Source organism: Corylus avellana, chromosome ca7 (genome assembly GCF_901000735.1).
Source record: "Corylus avellana chromosome ca7, CavTom2PMs-1.0".
NCBI lineage: Eukaryota > Viridiplantae > Streptophyta > Magnoliopsida > Fagales > Betulaceae > Corylus > Corylus avellana.
The window spans coordinates 14,861,434-14,872,008 of record NC_081547.1 but is presented as its reverse complement, the minus strand read 5'-3'; the positions used below and the strand labels follow the sequence as shown (position 1 = coordinate 14,872,008).

At 33.4% G+C, this 10,575-nt stretch overlaps 1 long non-coding RNA gene across 1 annotated transcript; it reads right to left on the bottom strand.

Annotated features, from left to right (window-relative positions):
- Positions 1-4,215: 4,215 nt before the first annotated feature.
- Positions 4,216-6,696, bottom strand: LOC132186063 (uncharacterized). Its single transcript, XR_009440700.1, has 3 exons — positions 6,519-6,696; positions 5,206-5,253; positions 4,216-4,589 (listed from the first exon to the last, which is right to left on the bottom strand). It is a non-coding gene; the product is annotated as an uncharacterized LOC132186063 (long non-coding RNA).
- Between the last annotated feature and the right edge of the window lie 3,879 nt (positions 6,697-10,575).

The window sequence follows — 10,575 nt, the reverse complement described above, 5'->3', positions numbered from 1 at the left end:
GCTGTACTATTGAATATATATGACCATATCAACGGCTTTTGGCTCTGGTTGTAATGTTTTTTTTTTTTTTTGTCTTGGCTATGAGGGATGGTTTAACAACGAGTGAAAGACTGATGCAGTGGGGATTTATGGAGTCGTAATGTGCTTGTATTGTAGGAGTTGCATTGAGGGGAGGAATTACTTGTTTTTTGCTTGTGGTTTTGGTAAAAGGATTAAGAGGGAGGTTATGAAGAAGTTTTTAATCGATAATTCTCCTACTGCTATGGAAGATAATCTTAAATGGGGATAAAAGAATGGAAAGGTAGAACTGTAGAAAGATAAAAAGTTGTTTTATGCAAAATGTACTGGGATTAGGGGTGTTAAGAGAGCAAGCCGCTCGCGAGCGAACTCGGGCTCGGCTCGGATAAGCTCGGCTCGTGCTCGCGAGCCTCGACTAAACTCGTGAACAGCTCATATAAGGCTCGTCTTGTTTATTAGGCTCGGCTCGTATATTTTTTAATAAGTAACAAATAACAATATATAGTAAACATTACTCAATAATAACAAATATATTATATACCTTTGCTTTTTGTTATTTCTGCATATGTGTTTATATATATATATATATATATATATATATATACATAATGTATACATATGTATACGTACATATACATATGTGTATATATATGTGTATGTATACATATATGTGTAAGAAATTCCATTTAAAGTATGTCCCTTATGTCATATATATTATTGTAATTATAAAATTACGGTGTTCAATAATTTATTCCAATTAAAGCTTATTGTGTAAATCAAATATTCTGAATTAAATCACTGATTTAATTCTTGTGGAACAAGTACTTGATTTCATTAATGATTTTATTTTTGTGGAATCAATTAGCTGTATTGATTTGATTTTTATTCCTTCATGGGATGAATAATTAAGGTAATAGCTCTAATTGAGGGTCCCCTGACCTATTTATAAATAAGGCATGTGTATTCCATCAATTGGCACTCACTGGTAGGCATAGGTCAGAAGAACCTCTCAATAATAATTTTAGTTTTGTTGTTGTGGAACTGTTCTTCAAGCTGTTTGAGCAAAGCAATGGCCGGAGGTACATATATGTATTAAATAACAAAAAACAAAGGTATATAATATATTTGTTATTGAGTAATGTTTACTATATATTGTTATTTGTTACTTATTAAAAAAAATACGAGCCGAGCCTAATAAACAAAACGAGCCTTATACAAGCTTGCTCACGAGTTAGCCGAGTCGAACCAAGCTTGCTTCATTTAATATTCGAGCCAGGATTCGTGTTCATGAAACACTTCATTTAATGTTTGAGTCGAGCACGAGCCGAGCTTATGCGAGCCGAGCCCGAATTCGCTCGCAATCGGCTTGCTCTCTTAACATCCCTAATCCCAGTACATTTTGCATAAAACAACTTTCATCTTTCTATAACTTCTACCTTTCCATTCTTTTATCCCCATTTCAGAATATCTTCCATAGTAGTAGGAGAATCATCGATTAAAAACTTCTTCATAACCTCCCTCCTAATCCCTTTACCAAAATCACAAGCAAAAAACAAGTGATTCCTCCCCTCAATGTAACTCCTACAATACAAGCACATTACTACTCCATTAAATCCCCACTGCATCAGTCTTTCACCCGTTGTTAAACCATCCCTCATAGCCAAGACAAAAAAAACATTACAACCAGAGCCAAAAGCCGTTGATGTGGGCATACATATTCAATAGTGCAGCATGCCCACTATAAAACTCCAAAATAAATTTGAGCCTGAAATCCAAAAGCACAATCAAAGCCCAATAACTATTTAGATAGGGGACTCATAACAAAAAACAAAAAAAAAAACAAAAACAAAATATATATATATATCACTGTCGCTCCATGAACCATCGGGAAGCTGATTTTTGGCAATCCATTGAAGGCTAGATAGGAACTAAGGAAGACCACTTCCATGAATATCTCCAATCAGAGCAAACCAATGCCAACGACAAGCTTCCTCACCCACGCAATAGGTCCAATCCCCATAGAAATTAAAGAAGGCAACAAATGCAGGTATAGACAACAACAATGCTGAGAACATCAATACCATGCGTATACAATCTCAACAACAACAATTCTTATACCCAACAAAATCAGCCCCCAATTCCACTAAGCAGAGGAACCACAACTCAAAATCTCCAAAAATATCAAATTTATGTATCATGCTAGTTTTTTTTTTTTTTCCACAGATTCAAACCACCAAAAAAACACATATCTAAAGAAAGGCGAAAGTACCTGAGATGTAGGAAGCCGAAAGATGAATGATGGAGAAGTTGAAGAGAGGGGAGATCTGAGATGTCACAGCCGAGAGACGAGATTCTCTCAAAGTTAGAGTGGCTGTGTGAGGGAAGAAGAGCAAGAGCTGCGTGAGGGAAGAAAAAAAGGAGATGTCGGATTGAGCATGAGTGTGAAGGGGAAAAATGTGAGGGATTTTTTTGGTGCATAAACACCGTAAAATGTCGAAAATATTTTATATCTCGAAACAAACGAGCCTTAGACAGTCAATAATTTCATTTCTTGTATTGAGGTTCATAGGGAGACCACAGGATGTTAAAATCGATAATTTCTTTACTGGGATTGAGTGATTCCGGGGAGCAACTCCGGCGTTGTCTTGGGTGACAAATCAAAGCCTTTGGTGCCTAACTTGCAAGAGTAGGAGGGAAGGTTTATGATCGGGGATAGTTTCTTTGTCGAAAATAGCCCCTGAATTCCTCATAATGTAATATGAGAAATTGTTTACGTAACAATTTGTGAGAAGTAAAAATTGTTAAGTTTTTACTTACTGCAAATTATGATTATAATATTTAAATTATAAGAAACACATTAGTTACTTAATTATTAATCATTTAATTTTAATTTAATGATAATGCTGAAACTCTAAGTCCTAAATTCCTCACAATCTAACAGTCATACATTCATACTTAAATTATATGATCATATTATCTCACAATCTATGTAACGACCTAGATTTTAAAACTCTTATTTAAATAATATTAAATAGTTTAAAAATATAATCGATAAATTAGAACGATGATATGTGGATTAATGATATTAAATTAGTATTTAGTGTTAAAGGTATATTACATTGATTTTTGACCTCTTATGTATATTACTTCAATTCTAAAAATTTAGCTTCACTAATATGTTTATGGGCATAATCAAACCCAATTTAGCAAATAAATTATTTATATTGGGGTTTAGTGAAGTCATATATTAATTTGAAGCTTTTTAGTTTTTAGCCTAAGAAGCAGTGTTTTAATTTTCATACTGTCTAAATGAGATTAAAACTGCTAAAGAAAGATACCAAGGCTAGCCACTTTTGTTGAAAGATTAAAGCTTCTAGTAATGAGGGTTATAGGAAATATCATGATTATAATAATTTAATAAAGCAAGTGGCTAAGTGGGAATGCAAATAATTAAAGCCTAAGTTGAATCGGAAACTTTGTACATGCCAAAAATAGACACAAACGAACTTGGATGAAGTCAAACCAAAAAAATAAAATGTTTGTCTTGGAGTCCTCTATCTACTCTCAAAATTTCATGTCAATCGGAGTATGTTTGGACATTGAAAAATGGATCGGGATACACTGCCCTCATTTTGGACGAAAATACTATTTGGTATAGAGCATGAAATATGGACTATGTTCATTCTTTTGGTTAAATACATCTCAACCCTTAGATCAAATGTATAAAAATAAATCCTAACCATTCATTCTCTTATAAATAGAGCCAAAGCTAAAGTCACTTTCACTTAAGCTTTTTATTTACAATCTTAGAACAAGTAAAATTGTTTGCTCCTCCTTTCATTTTATTTCTTAGTTCTTGTCAAATACCATATAGCCTAGATCTTTCTTGTAGTGTTCAAGTGTTTTTCTAAACTAGCTACCTAGAGAAAATTTGGTGGACTTTTACTTCTAAGGATTATTGGGTAAGTGTTTCTTGTATAAATGTGATGACCCGCTTGATAAAAGCATGATTAAAATTTTTGCTTTTAAAAACCAATAATCCACAACAAAGCGGATTGTCACAGTGGCATGGCGATACTGCAGTATGCCACGAACCCATGTATTAACCTGATTGACAATATCATAAGTCTCACTGAGCTATATGCATCATCCATGATTAATCAGAGTTTATATATTTGTAGCGGAATATAAATAACATAGACATAACTTAACACATTTGAGCTGACCATACATCTATGTGAATAATGTTTTACATACCAAAGAATGGCTAAACAAAATGTCTCATGCGACACGAGCCATATACAAAATACCAACATCTAAGCATATACATAAATGCTCTAACAAAGAGGACTAATAAATAGTCCAACAAAATTAACTCCCAACGCATCTAGGCCTCAAACATCATGGCCCAAATACATGGCAACAGGATCCTCATCTACCATCTCTGTACCTGCATCCACAACATCGTCTCCACCATGGAAATCACCACCACCCGTGATGCAGGCGGATTTCATGAGCCCGCCGTCTCCGTTAAATAGAGACGCTCAGCAGTATAGAACTCACTGGGCTATCTAAAAGAGTCATCATTTGAAAACATACTTAAAATTTAATTAGCTTAACAATAAAACATAGGGAAGTCATCATGCAATGTCTAGCTATAACAATATACATATATGTTCCATCTCATACCAATCATATATGCATATTGATACGTCTAGTATAAAAATCATACAAAATCAATCATCATCATCATACAATCATATACTATGCATGCTTATGCTCATGCTCATCATCTTGTGCTGGTTCCATTGTGAGGCCAACTCTACGGTAGGAGACTTGTCATCGCTACCGGAGTTGAACCCCGTTTTCATATCAATGCTTATGCAATGTTCATGCTTATGTCAATGAATCCTGGAACTCATGTGCTATCATAACTTATATCATAAAATCATAGAATCATGTCATAAACCATGTAAACCAACCAATGCACATAACAACATAATCATCCCATTATCTTGCAAACCCATAAAGCTCATTGAAACATTTCATCAAACATTCAACCAACACATCTCATAGAACATCATCAATAGTCATAGTATTTCAAACATCATACATCAATTGTTCAACTAAAACATCTTTTATACTTTAAAAATAGCACCCTTTTTGCCCAGTAAGTAAAATACTTACCTTAATCTGCTTGGGTTCTCTTAGCAACTTTGACCCACTTGCGAGTACCTATATATTTACATGATAAACACATAGTTAAACTCTATTATAGGCTCTAACAATACAAACTTCACCAAGATACTTGCACCTCACAAGCATCTCTTACTACATCGCTTACTCTCCTAGACATTAACTAAGCACCAAAGACCCTCCAAATAAGCCAACACAACTAAGGCCTTATTCTAATTAATTGCTTTACATTAAAACACCCAAGGTTACCATATTCTTACACCATGTATTAACTTGATTACTAAATACACACTTAATGAATTCCATCTTTACATTAGCAATTTATTACTTTATTAATTCATGATATGAAAGTATATTTGGTACTTATATAATTTAAATGCATATTGAGTTAATCCAATTTGAATAACGCGCCTATGTCACTTTATTGTACATATATATTTAATTGCAATACTAAGTGAGTCCAAAGTCTAGTTATGCATTTTTACAACATAACTAATTTATACATATAACACTCTAATGCCTTAGGGTTATTTTTGGGCAACCAATAATATACAATCATCTCATCTTAAATCATTTTATTACATAACCTCATCATACTCTATGTTTATCAACATGTTTACCATTGTACCCATCTACTTATCTATTTACTACTCATTACATTAAATACTCATTTACTCCCTTATTATACATAACATGTATACATCCATTCTCATTGTCGTTTACCCCAATTTATAATACTCATAAACACTTACGATAATTACCATGATTCTAATATGACATTAGAACCTAAACCCATATTCATCAATTTCTATTAAACCCATGAAAGCCTAGGGTTAATTAACACTTTAAATGTAATTAACCCATTCAAACAACATTCCTAGTGTTCACATACCAAAAGCCCCAATTTAATTCATACTATGTAAAATTAGGGTTTATGTTCCTACTTTACCAATAGGTAAAATTAGAGTTTTAACCCATTAATTCCATAACCCGGAACTTGTATAATGCATAGCATTCTATAACACATAAAAGCCCCAAGCTAATTTTAGGAATTAGGCTTCTAATTAAAATTCCCCAATTTTCGGACCTAATTAGAAATTTCTCAAATTATTATGATTTCAAGCTTGTAATTCAATGGGTAGAACAAAACCTTAAAGAGAAACTAAAGATTCAACTATATAACAAAATTCCATTCAAGAACCCTAATTTTCGGACCAAAATCAAAGCCCAACAAATCTACACAATTTCTAGCTTCTAATCCCATGGGTAACAAGAAAATCAGAAGAGAAAGCTTAGAGATTTACCCAACAATAATCCATGGTCGGAAATCCCATTTTCGTTCCTCACTTTCTTCTTCTTCTTCTTTCTCTTTCTTCTTCTTTCTTCTACTTCGGACAGCAGCAGCTGTCTCTCCCATTCGGTCTCATTCTCTCTCTCATTCGGTCTGCAAATCTTCCTCTCTCAATCTCATAATCTCTCCCTCTCGGTGTGGTGTGTGTACGTGAGAAGAAGGGAAAGAAAAAAGAGAAAGAAAAGAAAGAAAGGATGGGGGGGCTGCTGCACGTGGGTTTTTGGGAGAGGGGAAAAAGAAAAGGGATATCCCACATAGCCAATGGCAGCCAGACATGTGGCATTAGTTAGATCTCCTTTTTATTTTAAAGCCCCATCTTTTATAAATTGCTATATTATCCCACCTCATATTAATTATATCTATTTTGTTCTCTTTAATTCCCCACACTACTTTTATTTATTCTAACAACAACTTATCATTACCATTAATCATTTACCACACTATAACTTATTATTGTACTTTATTCTTCTAATACCATTAACCTATTTTATATATAAATCAATTGTCACACTAACATCATTATTAGTTAAACTATTTATCACTAAAACTTATATTACATAAGTATATCATCATTAAATAATATTGAATTATATTATTATCTCACAAATATTATTATTATTATATTTATTATTCTAAATTATTCCAATGTATTATTTATTCTCCTAATTAATTCAAATTACTATGAGGTTACTAGTATTAAGCTTAACTATTTTCTCAGGTCTTACAATAAATATCAAGATTTATTGCTTGTATCACTTGTTCTCATTTAATTGTTTAAAGACCCAATAAGCGTATAATGTAAAATAAAGTAATAGATACAAGGGAATTAATAATAATGAGTTAGTGGACAAAATCAATTAAGGACTTATAATATTATCTATATATTATTTACTTTACAGTATTTACACTCAGTCATTTCTTTTATTGTCATTTAAATTTTAGTTCACATTTTAATATAATAAAATGAGTATGTAAAGATGAAGTGACGGATAATAAATAAATATAAAAAGATGAGGGTCTTTAAACAATGATATTATTGGAGAATGAACTAAGTATTGTTTATATGTTTATATTTATATGCAGAAGTAGAGCAGAATACTACACTAAGGAGAGTAAGTATGGATATACTTACTGAGTACTAGCTTTGTTTTATTGTTATAGGAATTCTTATTTTGTCTTATTAATATAATTTTGCAATACAACTGTTGCATAATGTGTCTAATAAAATGGGCTGATAACATAGCCACCTTAAGAACAAGCTGGGTGGATTGCCGCAAGGAACTGTCAGTATCTCAGTGGATGGGGGTATATAACCGTCCAACCGGCCTAATATATAACTAAGTTGGGGCAGTATAGTTGCTAGCACCAAACAAGTAAATCTCTAAAGTGTGAAGGATATAACGGACATAAGTAGGCTGAGAGCTCATGACAAGAGGTCTTATGAAAGATTATCATAAAACGCAAACTAATCTGTATTACGCTGCATTCACAACTCATTCATTATTATATATTTTAGTTTTTAATCTTACTTGTTCAAACTAGTCTTTTTAGTCTTTGTCTCTAGGAAAATAGATTACTCACTTGTTTGCCTATGTAAATATGATAATGTCATCTTTACATAGATCTTGATGCAGGAATAGAAAGTGAGGACGATGGTCCTTTTACTGGTTTTAATGGTTGATAGACCATCTAAAGCAAGATTGATGCTTACTCTACGGAGCAAGACTCATTTATGTTAATCGCTTTTATTACGTATGATGATGTGTGTGAACTTAATAAATATTACTATATTAATTTAGGTGCCGTCCATGGCATATATTTGGTACACCTAGTGTGTACATATGTTGTAATGAAAACCATGTTTCTATTTCATATCACCTCGAGGTATTTCAGTCAGCTCAATTGTGCTGAGTAAGTTATTCCTAGGTCATAGAAAAAGAAAAAACAGAAGAAAATATATACATACTCCGCTGTAAGATTGTATTTTCTAAAGTTGCAGCGTCACGACTTCGATATTTGCTAGTTCAAATATCGGGGTGTTACAATCTATATTAATACTATCTTAGATCTAAGATCATGTGATATTACGTTTTCTAAGAATAAAGTATCTAATTATAATGCATTGATTAAATAACACAATAACTTATGCAGATATACTATATGATTATATAATGATTAATGATAATATCCAATATTTCTTATTTTATATATATATATCTGTGTGTGTGTGTGTTTATATGTGTTTATATAATATATATAAACACATATGCATAAATAACAAAAAACAAAGGTATATAATATATTTGTTATTATTGAGTAATGTTTACTATATATTGTTATTTGTTACTTACTAAAAATATACGAGCCGAGCCAAATAAACAAGACCAGCCTTATACGAGCTGTTCACGAGTTTAGTTGAGTCGAGCCGAACTTGCTTCGTTTAATATTCGAGCCTGGATTCGTGTTCACGAAACACTTTATTTAATGTTTGAGTCGAGCACGAGCTGAGCTTATGCGAGCCGAGCCCAAGTTCGCTCGCGAGCAATTTGCTCTCTTAACACCCCTAGATATAACAGTAAGGCTAGCAAAACTAGTAGACACGATTACGACCCATTAAAACCCGAGACCCGATTACCCTATACATGAACACGTCCCGTTTAGATAAACGGGTTAGCGGTTTGACATGATTATAACACAAAAAATATCCGGGTAACCTGACACGACCCGCTTAACCCGTTTAAAATAACCGGTCCATATCAGGTAGATACGACCACCCGGCACGATTAGCAATTTTCAACTCTATGTTTAGGCATCTTTTAACCCTGATTAGCTTTTTCTGTTCTCTTTCTCTGACTTAATTGTCTCCTTTTTGTTTGGTTTGTGCAAAAAATTTACTTGTATTTCAGGGGGAATAAGTGAGATGATTTTGGGGTTGTGATCCAATTGGATGGAGTTGTTCAATATCGCTGCTTCTCAGGAGGGTGGTTTAGTATATCCTTCATTCCCTTATTACATTGTTTCTTTGTGATGATTTGTATGAGTTGATTCAAAGATTAGTAATGCTAAAGAGATACTAAGAGTTTAAAGTTTTCATATATCTAGTATGTTTGCTTGTATGCCTCTTCAACATAAGTTTTAAAAAGAAAACCAACAGATGAAACCTTCCAAGAGCTGAGAAACAGCACTAGGTAAAACTCTTTCAAAGATTAGACATACCACCATACCGGAGACAGAGAGTGCAAAGAGAGAGAGTGGGCGCGTTGAGTCAGGCTGACAGAGAAAGAGGCACAAAGATTCAGAATTTTAGATGACCACTATGACATCGTCCACCACAACGAAAAGAGGCGCAATGCAGAGATTCAGAGATGAGAGAGAGAGAGAGAGAGAGAGAGCCGAAGAGAGTCGCCGGCTTTGGGGGAGGGGGGGTGCTGCGATAGAGTGTGAATAGAAAGTTAAGTTAGGGATTTAGGTTTTTTCTTTTTTATTTTTTTTAAACGGTCTGGTGGGCACCCGATTCTAGGCATTTTTTTAAATGCCTAACCCGCCAGACATGAATTTAGTCATGTCTTAATCGGATAGACTTGATTAAGACCCAAACCCAATATCTATTAATTTCGTGTCGTGTTCGTGTTGGGTTCGCGAGTCGTGTCAAAATTACCAGCCCTATATAACTGCCCATTTTTTCAAGAAAAATGTATTTGTTAAGAAATATTAATTAACAATTATAAAAGTTGTAAAATAATAAATGCATAGAGAATTATATAATATTTAGTACTAAAACCTAATGTAGGATCCTCTCCGGTCCAAATGGACTGGAGACGTCTACAGTTGATGACCAGGATGGCCTTAGGAGAAATCTAGGGCCATAAATGGGACAAGTGTCCCATTAAAAATAAAAAATATTAAAATATTATTTACGATTTAAAAAAATAAAAACAAAAATTAATAAAAGATAAAGGGTGGCTGGTCATCTCATCTTGGCCATAGGGGGTGCTCGACCACCCCATTTT